Here is a 23,816-nt window from a genome sequence, read left to right on the forward strand (position 1 = left end):
TTTTTCTATCAAAGTAACTTAGATTCACTTATCATATGAATGGGATTTTGTATGTACAATTACAACATGTGCAAAAAAGAAAAGGTGTAGGTGGAAAAGGACCTATAAAATTTGTTCTAGAAATAGTAGCATAAAGTAAATTTGAAGAAGCATATCATTAGTAAAAATTTGAATGAAAGAAACACATTATTTATAAGGATGGTACTATATTTTAAATTACTGTTTATTTATATAAAATAAAACATATTCTCTTTGATGAACAGTTTTATGAGTTTAGACATATACATCCAATCATGTAAACACCACCACAATCAAGATAAAGAACTCTCAAATACCCAAATTCCTTCATGATGTCCCCTTTGTAGTCTACACCTTCCCTGAAATCAACTCCTGGAGATCACTGATCTGCTTTTTTTTTAACCTATATTTTTCCTTTTTCCAAAATGTCACATAAGTGAATTAATAAAACATGTAACCTTTTGGATTGTCCACCTTCACTTAGCATGATACTTGGAGATTCATCCATGTTTTTCCACCTATTAGTAGTTCTATCTACTTTATTGCTGAACATCACATACATTTCTGTACTATAGTTTGTCTAGTCATTCATCAAGAATTTTTTCATCAAGTACATTTCAGTTTCTACTATCACATTATTTCTAGGATTAAAAAAAATGTGGAAATATTTAGGACCTGCAACATATAAAGTGGAATTTATTTTGTATTTTTATTTATTTAAATATTTGATAATCAAATCTAATTTAACAATTTTTAATTTAATTTAATTTAATTTAATTTTGGCAGTGCAGCTTCTGGGATCTCAATTTCCTGACCAGGGATTGAACTCAGGCCATAGCAGTGAAAGCCCAGAACTCTAACTATTAGGCTACAAGGGAACTCCTAACAATTTTTTAAACTAAAGTCATTTCAGTGCATTAAAATAGTGTTAAAATATTATAAAAGAAATATTAAGTAGATGACACATAAATACATAGAAGATAGATTTATTTCACTTCCTAAGACAGGAATATACATATATATATATATATATATATATATATATATATATACAAATTATTTTTTACTTCTTAAAATAGGAAGGTATATATATTATTATAATATATGCATATATATATTCATTCGTATCTTAAGAAGTAAAAAAGATATATATTCATATAGACTATATGTATATATCACCATAGATATAGATAACTATCATTCTTAATATATATGTATATATAGTATATATATATAGCACCACCTTTCTTGCCTATTAAATTCATAGATTTTCTGATTGTAATCTTGTTTATTTTCTTTCTATAGAACACATTTCATTCAATTTCATTAAAAGCACAAGACATAATTATTAAAGATTTATTAATGTTATACATGTAGCACTGTAATATTTTAATCTGCATTATTAAACTAGCTGAAAGTCTTCAGGACTTAAGTGTATTCAACTTAATGCACACTAGTTAACAGAATTTCCACAAAAAAACATTATTGGGGACCATTTAAAAATGGCAGGTAGCCAGTAATATACTCAACCAAGTTGTTTTTTAAATTAATCTATCCATCTGTCAAATTATATTAGACAAGTTATACAATAATACAGTATTGCTGTCTGCCTGGAATTTGAGTTTCTTTAGAGAAATGCATATGGATGGATATTTAGACAACTAATATTAAATATTGTTTGCCAAATTCTGTTATCTCCAATAGATACATTATAGAGATGTATCTGTCATATTCCCCATAACTTTGTTTATATTGGCATTATAAATTTAAAAATATAAACATATGTTGTAAAATTATTTTTATTTATAATACTTAAAGTAACTACAGTTGGTTAATGAGGTTTAGATAAAATTTTTTAACATTTACAATCTGCAAGGTGTTACATATATAATCATATATAATATAATCATATTAAAGAGAAAACATGTCAAGTTTTAATGGAATTAAATACTGGATTATCACAGCTGCTTCCTATGATTAATAGTAGTGTATAAGAGGAAAGGAAACTGAGTAACACTGTATATTGACATTAATAAAAACAATTTAGATGAAATTGGGCATGTTTATAGATCATTGGAACAGGATAAGAAGCCCAGAGATAAACCTACACACATATAGTCACTTTATTTTTGATAAAGGAGGCAAGAATATACAATGGAGAAAAGACAGCCTCTTCAATAATGGTGCTGGGAAAACTGGACAGCTACATGTAAAAGAATGAAATTAGAAAACTCCCTAACACCATACACAAAAATAAACTCAAAATGGATTAGAGACCTAAATATAAGACTGAGCACTATAAAACTCTTAGAGGAAAACATAGGAAGAACACTCCTTTTACTTTCATTACTCTAGGAGGTGGGTCAGAAAAGATCTTGCTGTGGTTTATGTCAAAGAGTGTTTTTCCTATGTTTTCCTCTAAGAGTTTTGTAGTGCCTGGTCCTACTTTTAGGTCTTTAATCCATCTGGAGTTTATTTTTGTGTATGGTGTTAGGGATTTTTCTAATTTCATTCTTTTACATGTAGCTGTCCAGTTTTCCCAGCACCACTTTTGAAGAGGCTGTCTTTCCTACATTGTATGTTCTTGACTCCTTTGTCGTAAATTAGGTGGCCATATGTGCATGGGTTTGTCTCTGGGCTTTCTGTGCTGAATCATTGATCTATATTTCTATTTTTGTGCCAGTACCATACTCTCTTGATTATTGTAGCTTTGTAGTGTAGTTTGAAATTGGAGAGCCTGATTTCTCCAGCTCTCTTTTTCTTTCTCAAGATTGCTTTGGCTATTTGGGGTCTTTTGTGTTTCCATACAAATTGTAAAATTTTTTGTTCTAATTCTGTGAAGAATGCCATTGGTAATTTGATAGGGATTGCATTGAACCTATTTTCTTTTCTGATTGCTGTGGCTAAGAGTTCCAAAACTATGTTGAATAAGAGTGGCAAGAGTGGACATCCTTGTCTTTTTCTTCATCTTAGTGGAAATGTTTTCAGTTTTTCACCATTGAGTATGAATTTTCTTATTTATTTTCTGTTTGGATGATCTGTCCATTGGTGTAAGTGGGGTGTTAAAGTCCCCTACTATTATTGTGTTACTGTCGATTTCCCCTTTCATGGTTGTTAGCATTTGCCTTATGTATTGAAGTGTTCCTAGGTTGGGTGCATAAACATTTATAATTGCTATATCTTCTTCTTGGATTGATCCCTTGATCATTATGTACTGTCTTTCCTTATCTCTTGTAACAGCCTTTATTGTAAAGTCTATTTTATCTGATACAAGTATTGCTACTCCAGCTTTCTTTTGATTTCCATTTGCATGGAATACCTTTTTCCATCCCTTCACATTCAGTCTGCATGTGTCCCTCTAGGTCTGAAGTGGGTCTCTTGTAGACAGCATATATATGGGTCTGTTTTTTTATCCATTCAGCCTGTCTTGTCTTTTTGTTGGTGCATTTAATGCATTTTTGTTCAAGGTTATTATCGATATGTATGTTCTTATTACCATTTTCATAATTGTTTTAGGTTTGTTTTTTTGGTCTTTTTCTTCTCTTGTGTTTCCCACATAGAGGAGTTTCTTTAGCATTTGCTGTAAAGCTGGTTTGTTGGTGCTGAATTCTCTTAGTTTTTGCTTGTCTGAAATGCTTTTGATTTCTCCTTTGAATCTGAATGAGATCCTTGCTGGGTAGAGTAATCTTGGTAGTAGGTTTTCCCTTTCATCACTTTAAGTATATCCTGCCACTCCTTTCTGGCTTGCAGAGTTTCTGCTGAAAAGTCAGATGATAAACTTATGGGGTTTCATTTGTATGTTTTTTTTTGTTGTTGTTGTTTTTCCCTAGTTACTTTTAATATTTTTTCTTTGAATTTAATATTTGTTAGTTTGATTAATATGTGTCTTGATGTGCTTCATCTGGGGTTTATCCTGTATGCTATTCTCTGTGCTTCCTGGGCTTAGGTAACTATTCCCTTTCCCATGTTACCAAATTTTCCACTGTAATCTCTTCAAATATTTTCTCAGACCCTTTTTTTTTCTCTTATTCTTCTGGGACCCCTATAATTCGAATATTCGTGCATTTAGTATTGTCCCAGAGCTCTCTGGGATTGTCTTCAATTCTTTTCATTCTTTTTTCTTTATTCTGCTCCTCAGCTGTTATTTTCACCCCTCTGTCTTCCAGCTCACTTATTCGTTCTTCTGCCTCAGTTATTCTGTTTTTTATTCCTTGTAGTACATTTTTCATTTCGGTTATTGTGTTGTTCATATTTGTTCTTTTGTTCTTTAGTTCTTCTAGATCTTTGTTAAAACATTTCTTGTATTTTCACAATCCATGCCTCCATTCTATTTCCGAGATTCTGGATCATCTTTACTATCATTTCTCTGAGTTATTTTTCAGGTAAATTGCCTATTTCCTCTTCATTTATTTGATCTTGTAGGTTTTTACTTTGTTCCTTCAACTGTGACATATTTTTTTGCCATCTCATTTTTTTATTTTTATTTTTCTGATAAGTGGGATTGTGTTCCTGTCTTACTGTTTTTTTTGCCTGAGGCTTCCAACACTGTAGTTTGTAGGCTGTTTGGTAGAGCTGTGTCTTGGTGCTGATATGAGGACCTCCAGGAGACCTGACTCCAATGAATATTCCCTGGGGTCTGAGGTTCTCTGTTAGTCCAATGGTTCAGATTCAGCGCTCCCACTGAAGGAGCTTCTTCCCGACCCCCATCTTGTGAACCAAGATACTGCAAGCCACACAGAGAGGGAAAAAAAATAAAAGGCGGGGGGAAGAACAATAACAAAGTTAAAAGTAAAATTAGACTAGGAAACTAATAGATATGTTATAAAGAATATAAAAATAGAAATATAGATGAAACAGCAACCAGAATGTAAAATAGAACTGCAATAGTAAAAAAGAAGAGGAGAAAAAGAAAAGTAAGGTGGAAAATGGTTTGGTTGTGGAGGTTGGGGCCTAAGCATAGGTGTGGTTTGGACAGTGGGCAAAGCTTATGCTTAGGACCCACACAGCTGGATAAGGTCCTGGAGGTGTTGGGTGTGTTGGTTAGGCTCAATGGAACAAAAGGGGCCTCCTGCCTCTGAGAGGGTGGAGGATCTCACTTGGGAGCTAAGTAGGTTTCCCTGAGCTCAAGTGGATGGGGCCAATGCCCTCTGCTCCTCTCCCCTTTTGGTCCTGGAGGCCCCTCCTGCCTGCTTCTCCTGATCTCCCCCCACCCAGCCTCCCTCCTATGCCCCCAGGTCCCACTTGGCATGGAGGAGGCATTGGAAGGTGGGAGACTGGCCTGGGAGCTCAGTAGGTTTCCCAGGTTTGAGCGAGCAGGGCCAACACCCTCGGCTCCTCTCCTGCTCCTCTGTCCTGGAAGGTCCCTCCTGCTTGCTTTTCCTTATCTCCCTGGCCTCCCTTCTATGCTCCAAGGACCCACACGGCCCAGAGGGTGTCTCTGACGGCATAGGACCCAACCTGAGAGCTGAGCAGGCTTCTCTGGCCGATTGGGCAGGGGATACATTGGTGCGCTACTCCCTGATCGGAGCCCCCAAGGTTACCTCCAGGTATGGGAACTACTCCCTCCCTTTCAGACACCCCTCAGGGATGACAGCCCTGTCCAGCCTTCACTTCTCCTACCCCCTCAGTCCCCCTATGTCCTACCAGTTCATTTGGGGGTTCCTCCTGTCACCTTGGGCATCTAGATCCCCCACCATTGTCCTGTGGGTGCCTCAGTTGTGGGGAGACATGAACTCCATGTCTTTCTACACTGCCCAAGTACACATATTAAAGAAATAATTACCTGCCACTTAAAAGCCTTGTCACCTTGGACAAGTAAATCCAATCAGAATCTAATACTTCATTTGAAATAGAAATAATAAGAGGGAAGTATCTACTTCGTGGTGTTGCAATAATGACTAAAAGAGCTAATGAGTGCCTGACATATAGTGAGAGCTCAGTAAATATTAGTTGCCAAGTTCTCATTCTTGTAATCCCTCCTTCTCATAGAAATGCTTCAAGATTTTAAAACAAATGCAGATAAGCCCAGATTAAGGGAAGGCTTCCTGAAGAAATGACACTAAAGTTAGACCTGATGGTAGAATAAGGATTAGATGGTCACTTTAGAATATTTCAGACTGAGGAAGCTGTATGGTTGAAAGACCCTGGGGTATAAGAGACTAGAGCAAAAACCAGAAGGGAGCTTCAAGAGTCCATTGAAGAGAGCAAGAAGAAGGACAGTGAACAAATTTCACTGCTATGTCAGACAAGAAGTGTCCATTCAAGGTCTTAACTTCTTGAAAGCCTTTGTATTTTATCTAAGGAAAAATAAGATTCTGGGACAGGATTTTTGTTTTTGTAACAGAAGTGTCATGACTGCATCTTTGTTTCTAAACACTGCATTGCCTTCACTTTTATGATGTCCAAGCCCTTGAAGTCCAGGGTATTTTGGCAATGGTATGCAAACAATGGAACTCCGGTGGTGGTATGGGGCACTGCCCCTTTAACTTCTAAAATTAAAATGGCGTTACTCTAAGGAGTCTTTAGAAATTCTGTAAACCTGGCTTCCTTTCAAGTACAATTTTCTTTGTCAGCTACTTACGGTGGATAAGTGGCCCAAGCAACTCACCTCATTTTGGCAAAGACCCTGGTGCCTGGCATCCTTCTCTGTGTCTACAATCTGATTAGGAATGATGTGATCTGAAGTCCATTGCTAAGTGGAGAAAAAAAAAAGTACTAAAAAAAAGGATGATAATAAATATGGATAATTATAGTAAAAAAATAATCTCATGACCGAGCTGAAATAATTTCTAAAACTAAACGACATAGAAATATTCTAAACAAATTTTAAAATGAATATAATACTCCCTTTCCAGAAATATTTTCCACATGTGTATGACTGGTGGAAGTTAAATCACGTTTCTCATATGTTCCCAAATTACATTTATGAGAAGGAAGAAAGGGTTGGAAAGAATTCTGTTATTTCATAAAAATATGAGTGAATAGGAAGTTCTATAAAAAATATTGACTGCCAGATTTCAAGACCTTCCTTATATTATTTAGTAAATAAATACATTTATATAAAATAAATTATATATGTTAAATAAATTAATAAAACATAAATAAATTTAATAAATAAAGGCTCCAACAAATTTCTGGAATCATCTTCATATACTAACATTTTTTGTGCTCTGTTAGACTTTAAAATAATAGCTATTATAAACATGTCCTTTTTTTCTGGTTCTATAATTGTAGTAAGAATCAGCATTCTTTGAATTTTAGACACTTGTATCTTCCAAAGGAATTATGTATAATTATATGTCCCATTCATATTTTAAATTTGACATTTAAAGTTTAATTTGAAATATATATTGAGAAGATTTAAAATATTTCCATCCAACTTCACCAATAGAATTTTATCTTTGTGAAATATAATGTTGGCCCAAAAAACTATTTACCACCATATCGTTTTCCCTTTAAATAGATACACAAAATATGTATTATTTTTAACAATTCCTGTGACAATAGGTATTGTACTACATAAAACAAACCTTATGCAAGGAGTTTTTATTTATTGGTAATTGATCAATATAAACATAGGCTTAACTACAATTATTTTTTTAAATGTCAAATTTTGTTGGGAATTCTTCTTTTAATAAGATAAAAGAGATTCTCATTTTCAATTAGTTTTTTGTATCTGTGAATGAAGCTTACTTATATTGCTGGAATGTGGCTGAATTTAGTATCCTTTTCATTTTTATTTATTGTTTTAAATGTAAATTCCTAGACAATCTATGAAAACAATGAACATTTTTATTCCCAAGATGCCATCCAGTTTTTTTGAAATCCTTTTGAGTTATAGAGCAAATCTCACAGAATAATTAATTATCAAAAAAAGACCTTAAGGATAAGTCAGCTAATGACTTGATTTGGACCTCCTTGATTTGTTTAGGGTAGACATTTGGAAACCACCTGTTTGTAAAAGCCACAAAGGAAACAAATACTCAGTCCATATTACTTCCATGTGTTCCTCTATTTGATGACCTAGAGATATTTGTGTACAACAATGGTTGTACACAAATGGTACACATCGTTCAGAGCTAAATTCTAAGGTTGTTAGGAGGTGTGTGTGTGTATTTGCAAGTTTGAAGAACACTTGAGAAAGAGAGAGGTGGGTGAGGAGAAGTTGCATCTCATCATGAGAGTGAAATTTTAGACATTGATTTTTGAAAACATCATACATGAATGTTGAGAATCTGGAAATTGATTCCCTTTACACCAATTGTGTGCAAATATCTATTAGAAAACTATCATACACCCATATCCCTTTTTAAAGATCCCTTATCAATCACCAAAGACACAGTAATATGTCTATACCATTCCATAAAGTAAGAAGGCCACTATTCTCACTTTTCTCATAATGGAAAGGAAACACTTAAATCCCTAAAACAAATCCCAGACTCCCCTCCCCACTTTGTTATTGGATTAGATTACTTTTACCTTTTATATCAATAGAGTATTCTATGTGAAAGCATATTGAGAAAAGCAAAGTATTACTTTAATGTTGTAATTTTCAAATGAGAGTGAAGTTAAAAGGGTGAGGAGGTACAAGCCAGAGGACTTACCTTCATTTTTTTTCTTTTTTAAAAAAATTTATTTTATATTAGAGTATAGCTGATTAACTACATTGTGTTAGTTTCAGGTGTACAGCAGAGTGATTCAGATATACATGTATCTATTCTTTTTCAAATTCTTTTCTCATTTAGGTTATTACAGAGTATTGAGCAGAGTTTCCTGGTACTTATACAATTCTCTCTCCCTTTTCAAAGTTATACAAACTCTCTGAGCCACAGTTTACTAATTTTTTTTAAATTAGGTAATATTTTCTATAACAAAAAAGTTTCATCTGAATGGAAAGAAATAGCTTTAAAAAATAGAAATGAGTCTTTCTAAAAAGCACATAGTTTGTTAAAGGACCCATACTTACTGTTTCTAGTATTCCTATGTTCATTCACAAGAATTGGTTATTTTTGTTCATCATTTATCCTTCAACCATAACTTCCCATCAATGTCTCCTGAAAAAAAATAACAGTAAAACTTTGTGTGCTCACTTTTTCACTACCATTATTTCAAGTATAAATTCCTGTGGTTAAATTTGAGGAGGGAAGAGAAAGGAACACAAAAGTATAGTGTTTGTCCTGTGCTTTTGAATGGGGGCATTTGACAGAGGATTATATATAACTATGTGTATATACTACATATATAAGTAATTAGTATATATAAGTAATAAATAATATATATAAGTATATATGAGTATATATGCTTCTGTGTATATCCATACTTGTATACATATCCACACTTTTCTTCTTTTAGGCTATTTCTAGTTAAATCTTTAATCAGTTCACATCTGTTTCCTGAAATGACCTCAACTATAGGATACAGTCATGGCTAAGATAATAGTCAAAAGAATGAGCAGAAAAAGAAAACATTGACTGTTTGACATGAATCTTTATAATTGTCATCTCACACCATTCTTCTGCTTTCCTCTGAAATCTGAAAGGGAGGTCAAGGGCTAATGTTCCAAAAGAAACCTGTCTAAAGTTTAGTCAAGCTGAGAGGAATGTTAAAATTGTCTTGTCAATAAGCAGCTTGGAAAACACACTTAATATCTGGAGTTTCATCTTTGATATTAAATAACATAGTAATAAGTAATGACAAATGTTCTTGCAAGAGGCAGAATTAGAGGTTAGGAAATATATTTGGATACAGTTATGTAGACGTGAAATCATTTGTGATTTATAATATATGGCTAAAACTTATTAAATTAAAATACATTAACATGGATTATTGTGTGGGTTTTGGTTGGGAGTGAGCAAAAGGTAGATAAGGGGACAAAGACTGTCAGAGAAAACTAGCTATTAATACAACAGACAGTGAGGATAATCAAAAAGTTCAGTTAATTATTATTCCACACTCAAAAATTCAGTGGAATTTCAGTGCTGCTATATTTAAACATGAAAATCTACTTCCTTTATATTGATGGTGCATTAATTAGAAATACTTGGGTGCAGTCTTTGTTAGAGCTGGAGTCAAAACTCTTGAGCCTAATGGAAAATTTAATGATTCAGCCTCACTTTGGCACATATGTAAGCACAAATACAGGTTTTAAGTTCTTTGAAATGAAACCAAGATCATTGTATTAATAGAAAGGTAGGGGCTTCCTTGGTGGCGCAGTGGTTGAGAGTCCGCCTGCCGATGCAGGGCACACGGGTTCATGCCCCGGTCCGGGAGGATCCCACATGCCGCGGAGCGGCTAGGCGTGTGAGCCGTGGCCTCTGGGCCTGCACGTCCGGAGCCTGTGCTCCGCAATGGGAGAGGCCACAGCAGTGAGAGGCCCGCGTACCGCAAAAAAAAAAAAAAAAAATAGGAAGGTAGCTCCACAGGTCTTCAAAGATCTGTCTTCGGTGAGAGTCAGTTGCAACTAATCAAATAAAGCCAGGAGAGGATACGGAGAAGAGTGTTTAAAATATGCACTCAGAGTATGCTCTATTTGACATTATTACAGGACTTTTATTTCTGAAATTACTTTAAAAAAAGATCAAAAATATTTATTGGAAAGCTTTTAATATTGAATATAGTCCTACTCTTAAAATATAAAAAGTGTACCTAATAGATTTTGACTATTGTGAAAATAAATACTAAAGCCTATAGTAAAATAATACTTGATGAAGTACTGCCATCTTTTGGTTGTATAAATTAAGGATATAGAAACTATAAAGAAGTTAAATATCCAAGAATGTGACATATACATCTTAAGTTCAGAAATTCAAGTGTTTATAATGGCAAAGAAAATAGATGATAAAAATTAGATTTTAGCCAATATAAGCACAAATCTCAGCAACAGAATTCTCAAAGGAAAGTTTTTGAAATAACAATTTCAAGCCTATAGTTGTGGGTAAAAAGTAAAATAGAGCTTGTGTTATTTAGAAATCTTGTTATATGATTCTTTGCTCCATATGAAGTAAGTTGCTTATGATTAAAAATAGGCAGCTTTAAAAATAACATATCTATTAATATCTGTGATTTGGAAGTAGATGTGTGAAACAGTGCTTACTGAAGTATAATTATTCAGCAATTACCAAGTTTTTTGGAAGCCAAATTCATGCCATTAAAATTAACCTATAATAATATTTTTAAAACATTTATTAAATCCAGGCTATGCTTGCAATACAGGTTATAAATCTAATAAAAATCCTTAAAAATCCACATTTTTCATTTTTTCCAATTGATGATGTAAAATAATTAAGCAGTCTTACAGTTACTCCAGAATTTGCTATTGTTTTCAGTATTTTAATTATGCTTTTATGAGAACAATGATTAGAAAGCTTAAGTTTCTTTCTAAGTCTTAATGGTAAGCATATAACATCACATCTATATTTGAGAAGTCAAGGTGTCTCTCTAATAGAGCTTATATTTACAAGAAAGTCAATCTAAGCAGATTGCCTGCTCTATTTTAACTGAAACTTCCTTATACAAATCAATTTGCTGTACAGAGTATGACAATTAAATACTTTCTATTACACAATTAATTGGTTATTAAGCATAAATTATATAAAGTGAGGGCTTGCTGAGAAATGATTTAGAATATACGGCTATCGAAATATATAGTAGTCATGCTTCTAAAACATCTTATATAATATTTGTGATTTCAATGAAAATATAAAATTTCTATAACATATATTTTTTAAAGTAGAATCTAAGTGATAATTAGATTCTAATTATCATTTAGTAAAATCTAAATGATAATTATTTCTTAAAGAAAGATAAATCTACTTCAATTTGAAACCAAAACTCAATTTTGTGATGTTTTAATATTATAATCAGTAGTTTGGAAAAATTTATTTTTCTTTTTAAACTTCCGTAATTATAAATTAATTTTTCTCCTAAAAACTCTTCCTTACCTTGAGATTATAATCAACAAAATTTCACCACATTTGTTCTATAATCACATAACTACATTGCATTCCCAAAGGACTCAAGCAGAACATTTTTAAAATATTCACTGCCCATTTGATTCAGAATCTGAACATGTTATTACATGTCTATTTTGCAATTCATATGGAAGTGCTGGGCCATTCCAAGACAGTGTTGAATATTTTTCAGAAATTGTAATAATTTTATGTTTGATGTCTTGTGAGTAAACTTGTCTCCTTTTTTAAAAAAGATAAGTTCTGTCTCTCCTTATTTTTGCCCCCATCTTTTTAAAATTACTATATTTTTAATATTAAACAAATAGGTCTTCACACAAATCCTCCCTTGAAATCTAATATATTTAATGTGCTAATAGTTTAATTTTTAACTTAATCATTAGTTGGGTGTCAACTAAGATTATTCGCATATTTGCTTTCCTCATAAGGAAATTTCCTTATAATTTTAGCTGTAAACGTAGGTAAAATTCTCTGTATGTATGTATTATTTTATGCAAGTAAATAATAACCAGCTATTTTATCCATTCCATGCAATGTTAATACTTGACAATGCTTGCCTCCTTCTTTTGTATTTAAACCTTATTAAATATTTTTGACCATTTAAGTTGAGTGTATAGATTCAAGAAATTCTAGTTCAAATCTCTAAAGGTAAAGCATGGAGTCAGCCTTCCTCTAAGACATTCTCTGATGCTAAATGGATATGGATTTTACATGATAAAAAGTAGTACCAATATTAAGCCCTCTACTTAGTATCTGTATTTTCCCCTCTTTATGTAATCAATCATTGCTAAGGTTAAGTTTGTTCAGACATGTGGCACAACTGTGTTACAAAAGATAGAAGAGGAAATATGTTAGGGATTTTCTGGGGAACTATTTATTTATTTAATTTTTTAAAGAACTATATCACAAGGAAGATGCAATGTCTTTATTCCAAAAGTTGGTTTGTTAGACTGTATTGCTGGGTGCTGTTCTCTCTCTTTCTCTCTCTTCTGACTGTGAGAACTGGCTTTTACTCTTAAGAATCTGGGTAGAAATCTCTCTCTGTCTTCTATCTTATCTGCCTTACAGTATTTTACCTAGCATTTTAAAATATCTAACCTATTTATATAGGTTAAATAGGTTATGAATCTCAGAGGAACAAAAAAATGGGTTAACACTGTTGTGTATACTCATTGCACTTGCCTAAATTCCTCTCTTTCTCCTTTTAGGTAAGAAGTGTTTGTATCTAAATCTGACTTGTTTATCAAAAGTTTATCCTAAAGTTTCCTCTTGTAACTGAATCATAGAACTGCCAAGTGATGATCTGGATGTTAATTTTATAGTCCCCTACTGATTTCATCTTAATTGTAGTAACAGCTGAAGAAGTGTGGGAAGGAGACACATAGGTGGCAGGGGTTATCTGTTGTAGGGTAAATTTACATTCAAGATTATAACTAGTATTCATATATAATCTCTTTGAACCAATAATATCTTATTCTGGACAGTTGTATATCATTAACTGATTCTTTATTACCCTGTTCTATTCCATACACCATACATGCCACCATTTGTTGAACTCATCACTTCCATAAATCAGAGCTTTTTACACCATCTGAAGAAAATTCTCTCTCTGCTTTGTGTATGCTGGATTCATCAACCATTTCTATGGCTCTAAATAATTTCAAGGTAACATGCTACTTCACAGAAGTGTGTAATGCTGTAATTAAGGATAAGTTTACTCCAATATCTGCCATGTAAAATATCTTCTACAGGTACCTAATGCTTGTGACAGACTTCTTGATTCTACACAGAGATGAGTGATACCTAGACTTCCATAACAAATGGTAAGAGGAAAGATTCCAGATTAAATGAAACCAGAAGAAATATACTAAAACACTTAACCTGATATTTCCCAATCATATATTTCCTAAGTTAAAGTCCTTTGAGGTCTTGTAATGTTAACTTAAATGTTCATATTGAGATATTCCTCATAATTATTTGAAAAAAGATTTATAAACACTTCCTTAAAGATTGTTTTCACATGTCTCAGTCTATTCTCTGGAATATGTTCAAGCATGATAATTTGTGGGATGCACTAATTTGAGTAAGTGACCAAAAGTTAATCTGATCAAAGTGTATTGATTATTTTATATGATTTAATAAAAATAGATAATAAAAGTTTATAGAAATATATTATTACTACTATTTTCAAATAATAATGATACACCATTTCAGTTGCGTATCTTCACTGTGATTGAATAAATCAATTCATAAAATCCACTTGCCTGGAAAATGTTGCTGGTCTCTTTTACTGTTTTGGCTCATGATCAATAAATGCCATAAAGTAAAATATAAAAGGTATGTTCTTTGGATTCTAAATGTAGAGAATAAAAACAAAGAAAGTAGATCTCGTTGATCCCGTCATTATTTTCAGTGAAGATGTTTCTAGACTGACAGAGAAATATATTTTTAGACAACAGAAGGGAAGTAAGTATAATCTGCAAAGAAGTCATGATAGCAAATCTTAACACCTTTGATTAGTAAGAAATATGGCAATGGTGGAAATAAAATAATTTATACAAAATGCAGAGCAAACACAACAAAATTATGCTACAGTTAAAGGTGTGCTGTGAGTAAAATGAAGGTGAAAGATTATTTCATCTTATTTAAAAAATGGAAAAACAATAACTAAACATTTGAAGGTGAAAATTTTCATCAGTACACCTTGGGTTTGTTATTATCTATCATGCATTCTCTGAAATTCAAATAATTTTATCAATTTGCTTCATCTATTTTAAATTCAATTCTTATTTTTTTTCAAAGTATCTAGAGTTATTATTTTTTATAAAAATCTCTAATTTCTTTATGATTTGCAAATCACTTATTATAAACTGTGTGTTTCACTGAAAGGTAATTTTAAATTGACCAAGAATATTAAAGAGATGCTTTTAAGGTTAAAATGGACTAAGATCAATCTAAGGAGCAAAGGCTAGACGTGACAATGTGCATAAATGGTTCAATTTAAAGGTTGCAAAGGTGATCTAGGGTCTGGTTTCCAGTACAACTGCTGTTTTAGAGCATGGTTCCTCAGAGGCCAAGGGCATTTTTGAAAGATTGTGTTAACTATCCTTCAGTCCCATCATGAGGGAGGCTGAATCTATTATATTCAATTTGCAGGTAATAAAAATAAGCCAGGGAGGGGTTAAGTAACTTGTTCAAGGTTACCAAGCAAGTTCTAGTGTAGCTAAAAATGAAAGTTACATCTCATCCACTTGAAGTGATATCATCTCATCAGGGGTCCTATTCAGAGCTCATTATGCTAAACAAGATACGATTAAAAACATTGAATTCACTGAAATAGAACCAAAAAAGGTAAAAACATATATTTCTCAAGAAGAAAATTTTAATTTACCACATTCCTGCCTAAAATTCCTAATTTCAAAGCACATCATTTTAAATAAAGAATGATCTAGGTAAACTCAAGTGACAAAGGAGTTAATATTACCACACAGCAGTACAATTTTGCAGACATCGGGGAAATTTGTAGCTATGATTACTTGATCTATAAATTTACTGCTAGGGCACAAGTAGTTATCTAATCTATGTAGCCAAATTATTAGTTTTTGTGAAATTAAAGAATCATGATATGAATCAGGCATAGAAAATAAGATTACATTGCTATGCTATCATAGGAAAAAGAGAATCACTAAAAGACACTCCAGCTGTTCAAGCAGCAAATAGACAGACAAACGAATGAAAGTGCCTTATTGTTTCTCACTCCAACCTCTAAAATGGTCATTATCGACAGTTTTCAAAGCACAAAGGCCATTGCAAAATACCTAATCAATTTTGTGTGCCTCCTTTATACAGCCAAATAAATTATTTCCCACTGAAATCATATTGACCATTTAGGAAAAGTAAAAGAATATCACAACAGCTACTTCAGTAATTAGGTGCTTTTTAGTAGGTAAAGTGTCTATTTTCTTATTTTTCTGAGAAAATTCAAATGTCCTTCCTGACAATTGAGTTGCATGCAGTGGGTGATTTTTAAATATGCAAACTATGTTAAATGTTATAAGAGTTGTAAGAAGGGACATTTTAAAACAAAAACAATAATAAATGAGAGATTTAATGAGAAAAATTAAAATTGGTAACACCTGTATACCTTGGGTGCTTTCACAGGCTAAGTGATTTATTCCTCTAAAATATAATGGTAAAACTGCACATATATTTAGAGCAAAAACATCCATAAGTGTTTTTGTCACTTCTCAGCCATCATCATAGATTTTATGGAATCTTTTTGGAATGCAAACTCCTCCAGAGAGCTAATAAATTTCTATCTTTTATTCTTACCTGAATTGGTAATGAAACTCTCATTTCATGTTAAACACCTTGGGGGTTTAGCAGAGTTGAGTTTTTACCCAGGGTTCTGGACAACATTCAGTTTCAAAATAAAGCAGGTTCTCTTGTGGCTGCTGTGCTCAATTGGCATCTACATTTGCCACATGACTGGAAGCAATATATTTCTCTCCCTTGACAAGCTAAGCTACCATGAAAGCATTTAATTTCTCCTTATCCTTTGGTAGTGAAAATACCTGGGGTTTTTCCTGTATAATAATATGTAGAATCAATTTATGATAATGCATAACAGAGACTTTGTCAACTCTGGTTATATATTTTCCAATGGTTTAAACTACAGTTAGCATATTTTACCAGTCATGACATATTTCAGTTCCAAAGTATTACCTGCTTGCCATATTGTCAAATTTTCTTTAATATTAAAAAGCAATAACAGCAGATTTATACTCCAGAGATATTAAAACTTCTAATTTGGAACAGGTTACCTTTCTCTTGAACTATTATTGTCAGAATTCTTTGTGAATCAGCCAATAAATAACATATCCCAGTAATGATAGAAGCCAGTGTTGGGCGTGTACATTTTCTTGCCCCACTGCTGAAAGAATGTATACGAAATCTACTTCCAATTTGAATGGGTAAACAAATCATTCAGAGGAGTACCAGAAAGATCCTTTTTTTATTATTATTATTGTTTTAGGATAAAATATATACTCCTTAAGCTGGTATTCAGGGCTTTCCATAGTCTAATTATCATATACAGTCTCCTTACTTCACTCTGATTTCTGAATCCCCTGCTTGAGAAAACAACCTTTGTTTATGCTCTTCCTTTTCCTTTCCCTTCCACTGATCTAACTCTGAATACAGCCTTTCTGAAATTCCCCACATCTAATTATCATTATATCTTCTCCACTCCTCCTCTTCATTGAAGAAATGGGAATGATAAAATCTCCTTGGGTGTTTTTCAGGAGAAAATGAAATAATATATTAAATAACTTAGCACAACTCTTACATAATATTACCTTAGTTTCTTCCTCATATTTTAAAATATATGTCAGGAGTTTAATCATGATGAAGTAACTAAAACCAGACTTCCATTTAAAAAAAGAAGACTGGAAAATGGGCAAAATACATAGAACTCTTTCAGAAATTGAAAAAGAAGCAAAGCAGGATTATGACACTGAGAGGAGAATAAAAGCAAAGTGAACCGTACTATCAACCTGGCCTTCTGTCTGAAGGAAATTTCAAGAACATAGTACAGGCAAGAATGAACTAAGCAGATCTTGAAGCCTTCTTTAGGCAAGAAGAGGAGATTTCACTTCAGGGAGAGGAGAAGGGATGACAAATTTGCAGGGCATAGTAATGGAAACAGCTTTATGTACAGTTTCAGATTAAGAGCTCTAAAATGATGTATAGGATTCCCTTGAATCTTTGTCTTAATATGAAGCTGTGCATGCTTAGGGAAAGAATACAATAAGATGACAAGGAAACAAATGGGAAATCAGTAACTATCAAGGAGCTATAAGCTAAATTTCTACCAGAACTTATGTATGACTGAGAGGTGTTTAGATTCTGGCTGCTTAAGGTAGAAAGACATACCTGAACAGTTAACACATTCAACAGGAACACCATAGAGGCCATTTCTTCACAGTGGGGCTACAAAAGCCCTAAAATAAAATCCCTACTGCAGTTTTAAACTAAGAATGTTTAAAACAATTCCCCAAAAATGATGTTCCATAACTAAATCAATTGTCTGAGTAAACAAAACTGAACAGTTTTAAAGAAAGAAAAAAAAACTTATGTGCTCAAAAATACAGTATTCACAATATCCATTACTCATTTAAAGATTATTAGACATGCCAGGTAGGAGAATTAAACATAAAATGAAAAGAAAATAAATTAATAGAAATAGACTCAAAAATGGCAATATGATCAAATTAACATACAAGGACTTTAAAATAACTTCTGTGACTACATTCAAGAATCATAATATGAACATAATGAAGAGAGAAATATAAAGTAAATAACTTGAATTTTTATAACTGAAAAATAAAATGTCTGAAGTGAAAAATCTATTGTTTGCATTTAACAGATAATTAGACACTATAAAAGCAAAGATAGGTCAATTTGAAGATAATGTGAAAGAAAACTTACAAAGTGAAGAACAGAAAGAAAAAAATTATTATGTAAAACTTAACGGACCTTGAGTGACCTATGAGAAAATAAAAGCCAGTAAAGTGTACACATAATTTTACCCAGAGAAAATGGGGTAACAGGAAAATATTTAAATAGATAATAGCTAAAATTCATCCATTTTTAATGAAAAAGTATCAACTAAAAGATACAAGAAGCTCAAAAAATGCATGCATGGTAAAGAGAACATCATTTAAAATAACAGCATTTAAACATCAAGGCTCATAATAATTAAGTTATTCAAAACTATTGATAATGGAAAGAAAAGAAACTTAAAAGTAGACATAAACAACAGCAACAATAAAAACTATATTACATTTGAGTGAAGAAACAATGCCACAAGAAGACAATGGGTTAAAATTTTCAAAGTTGTTGAAAGAAATATGAATGTGACATTCTTTATTAAATGAAAGCATATTTTAAAAATAAAAGCAAACAGCCATAAAATAATCTGTGGTCAGTGGACTGGAACATAAAAAAAAAGAATTTTAATAAGAAAATGGAAAAAAAATAAAACTAAAAATTAGTTTTTTGAAAAATACTCAAATTGCTAAACATATCTACATTAATAAAATAGATATTAAAATAGACATTAGTAGTATCTGAAATGAATAAGAGACATCACTATAGATCTTATATACATTTAAAATGATAATTAGGAAAGGCTATTTACAAAGTTATGCTAATAAGGTTAAATCAAGATGAAATGTACCAGTTCCTTGAAAGACAAAAATTATCAAAATCAACACAAGAAGAAATAAAAATTACAACAGCCCTATGTCTGTAAAATAAATTATATTTGTAATAAAAACCTTCCAACAATAAAATCCCAAAGATAGATTTCGTTGAAGGTGAATTCTGTTACAAACCAAAGAGGGCAAAAATTACAGGCTTACACAAACTTTCAGGAAACAGAAAAGTAGAGCAACACTCCCCAACTCATTTTATAGATCAACATGACAGTAATACATAAGCCGCATAAAAATATCCTCTCCATCAAAACATAAAATTTTATATTATATAAATCACAAACACAGAAGCAAGAATCTTTAACAACATATAATAAATCTAATCAAATAGTGCATCAAAAGGATAAGACATCATGATAAAATAAGATTTATCTAAGGGAATTAAGGGCAGTTTAATATTTAAGAAAAATATTTGATAAAATTTAAAATAATTTATAATTAAAAGAAATTTTAACAACTCTGAAAAGAAAAAAAAATACCTCAACCTGATAAAGGTCACCTATGATAAAACTATAGCCAGCCTCATACTTAAGTGAAAAACAGATCATTTTTCTCCAGTGGGCAAGAACAAAGTCAGTTATGGCTGTACTCATCATTGTGCTAAAAATTTTAGTGCAATAAGATGGGGGTCAGAAGGAAAATTGTAGTTTTGAAAGGATAGAATAAAACTGTATTTATAGACAATATGATTCAGTTTGTAGAAAATCTTAAGGAATCATTTTTTTTAATTGACTAAAAGTAATATTTAATTTAGAATGGCCATTGTATAAGGCTGATATAAACAGTTAATTGTATTTTTATCTATAAGCACTAGATAACTTCAAAATAAACTTCAAAACCAATATACAATAAATAACATTAAAATACAGAAAATATTTTGAGATATATTTGATAAACTATTAGAAGATCTCTATTCTAAACAAAACAAAAAGTAAAATCAAACCAAGAAAACAGCAAAACATTTCTACATACATATTGTAGAATATCAGAATAAGAAATGTACTTCAATAATTGATTAAAAAATTCAAGATTGTTAAAATGACAATATTACCAAAACTGATCAATAAATTCAACAAATTCCCAGTTAAGTCCTTAACAGTTGTTTCCCCGGTGTTGATGCCAAAAGCATTCTAAGATTTATATGAAAATGCAAAAGACCCAGATTAGACAAACATATTTAAAACACTAATAAAATAAATTAAAGGAGACACATATAAATGGAAAAACATTCCATGTTTATGGGTTGGAAAAATTAATATTGTTAAAATGTCCATACTATCCAAAGTTATCTACAGATTCAGTGCATTTCCTATCAAAATCACAATGGTATTTTTCACAGAAATATTAAAAAAATCCTAAAATTCATACAGAAGCACAAAAACCCTCTAGTAGCCAAAGTAATTTGGAGCAAGAAGAACAAATCTGAAAACATCACATTTCCTAATATAAAAATATATTACAAAGCTACAGTAATCAAAACAAAATGGTGCTGGGATAAAAACACACATAGAGACTATTGGAATAAAAAAGAAAGAACACTCTTTGACATAAATCACATCAACAGCTTTTTTGACACATCTCTTAGAGTAATGGAAATAAAAACAAAAACAAACAGGACCTAATGAAACTTAAAAGCTTTTGCACAGCAAAGGAAACTATAAACAAGATGAAAAGACAACCCTCAGAATGGGAGAAAATATTTGCCAATGAATCAATGGACAAGGGATTAATCTCCAAAGTATATAAACAGCTCATGCATCTCAATATTAAAAAAAACAAACAGGGCTTCCCTGGTGGTACAGTGGTTGAGAGTCCGCCTGCCGATGCAGAGGATACGGGTTCATGCCCTGGTCCAGGAAGATCCCACATGCCACGGAGTGGCTAGGCCCGTGAGCCATGGCTGCTGAGCGTGCATGTCCAGAGCCTGTGCTCTGCAATGGGAGAGGCCACAACAGTGAGAGGCCCGCATACTGCAAAAAACAAACAAACAAACAACCCAGTCAAAAAATGGGCAGAAGACCTAAATAGACATTTCTCCAAAGAAGACATACAGATGGCCAAGAAGCACATGAAAAGCTGCTCAACATCACTAATTATTAGAGAAATGCAAATCAAAACTACAGTGAGTTATCACCTCACACCAGTTAGAATGGCTATCATCAGAAAATGTAGAAACAACAAATGCTGGAGACGGTTTGGAGAAAAGGGAACCCTCTTGCACTGTTGGTGGGAATGTAAATTGATACAGCCACTATGGAGAACAGTATGGAGGTTCTTTAAAAAAACTAAAACTAGAATTACCATATGACCCAGCAATCCCACTACTGGACATTTACCCAGAGAAAACCATAATTCAAAAAGTCACATGCACCCCAATGTTCATTGCAGCACTATTTACAATAGCCAGGTCATGGAAGCAACTTAAATGCCCATCAACAGAGGAATGGATAAACAACATGTGGCACATATATACAGTGGAATATTACTCAACCATACAAAGGACCAAAACTGGGTCATTTGTAGAGATGTGGATGGACCTAGAGATTGTCATACAGAGTGAGGTAAGTCAAAAAGAGAAAAAACAATATTGTATATTAACGCATATATGTGGAATCTAGAAAAATGGTACAGATGAACCAGTTTTCAAGGCAGAAATAGAGGCACAGATATTGAGAACATACATATGGACACCAAGGGGGGAAAGTGGGTGGAGGATGTGTGGTGGTTGTGGGATGGATTGGGAGATTGTGATTGACATATATACACTAATATGTATAAAATAAATAACTAATAAAAACCTGCTGTATACAAAAATATAAATTTAAAAAAATGTCTAATGGAATAGAATGGAAACTAGGAATATGGCCATGTTTATATGGTCAACTGACTTTTGATAATGGCACCATGAAACACATGGGGAAAAGAGAGTCTCTTCAACAAATGGTGTTGGAAAAGCTAGACATCCATATGCAGAGTAATAAAATTGAAATTATATTACACCATACACAAAAATTATTAAAGACTTTTAAATTATTAAAAATGCATTAAAGACTTAAGCATAAGATCTAAAACCATAAAACTCCCAGAATGAAAATCTTCTTAACTTTGGTCTAGGCAATGAGTTATTGCATATGACACCATAAGCACAGGCAACAAAAGCAAAATTAGAAAAGTGAGATTACATCAAATTTTAAAACTATTGTATAGCAAAGGAAACAATCAACAAAATGAGCAGTCAATCTACAGATTGGAAGTAAATATTTGCACACCATATATCTGATAATTTGTCAATAATCAGTACAAGGGACTCCTACATCTCAAAGGCAAAAAAACAAAACAAAACAACAGCAACAGCAACCTACAAATAATCAAATAAAAAGGAAGCAATGGGCTTGAATAGACCTTTCTCCAAAGAAGACATATGAATGGTAACTAAGTACATGAAAACTTGCTTAACATCACTAACTGTCAGGGAAATGCAAATCAAAACCACAATGAGATATCATCTTTAGATGGCTATTATCAAAAGAAGAAAAAAAAAAGATAACAAGTATTGCCAAGGCTGTGGAGAAAAAGAAATGCTTGTACATTGTTGAAGTGAAAGTAAATTGTTGCAGCCACTATGGAAAACCAGTATGGAGGTTCCTAGCAAAATTAAAAGTAGAACTATCATATGATCTAGCAATCTCACCTCTGGGTATATATCTAAAGGGATTGAAATAAAAATCTTGAAGAAATATCTGCACTCCCATGTTCAATGCAACATTATCCATAACACACAAGACATGAAAGCAACATAAATGTCTACTGATGGACTAATGGATAAGAAATATGTGATATATACAAATACTGTGATACTAGTTAGCCTTTAAAAAGGAGGAAATCCTGCCATCTGCAACAACATGGATGAACATGGAGGAAATTATGCTAAGTGAAATAAGCCTGACACAGAAAGACAAATGTTACATGACACCACTTGTCTGAGAAATTCAAAATAGTCAAACTCATAGAAGCAGAGAGAAGAATTATGGTTTTTCAGGATCTGGGTAGAAATGGACAGGTATTAGTCAAAGGCTATAAAGTTTCAGTTATGCAAATTCTAGAAATGTACTGTATAGCATAGTGCCTATCGTTATCAATACTGTATTGTGTACTTAAAAATTTGTGAAAAGCATAGATATTATTTTTTTTTGAAAAGAGTAGATCTTATGTTAAGTGTTCTTATCGCACACACACAAACACAAATAATACGGTCATAGGAAATTTTGGAGCTAATAGATATATTTATGTCATAAATTGTGGTGATGGTTTAGCAGATATATGCTTATCTCCAAACTCATCAAGTTCTATACACTAAATATGTACAGCTTTTTGTATGCCAATCATATGTCAATAAATGGTTAAAAAAATGGAAAGAAAAGCTTTACAACTTTGTCCCTCACTTCAAATTTCATTTTGAATATACTATCATGACTATATGATATTCTTATAAGAATAGGCATATAGATAAATGAAACAAAAGCAAAAATTCAAAAAGATAACCTGATAAATATAT

Source organism: Lagenorhynchus albirostris, chromosome 4, assembly GCF_949774975.1.
Source record: "Lagenorhynchus albirostris chromosome 4, mLagAlb1.1, whole genome shotgun sequence".
Taxonomy (NCBI): domain Eukaryota; kingdom Metazoa; phylum Chordata; class Mammalia; order Artiodactyla; family Delphinidae; genus Lagenorhynchus; species Lagenorhynchus albirostris.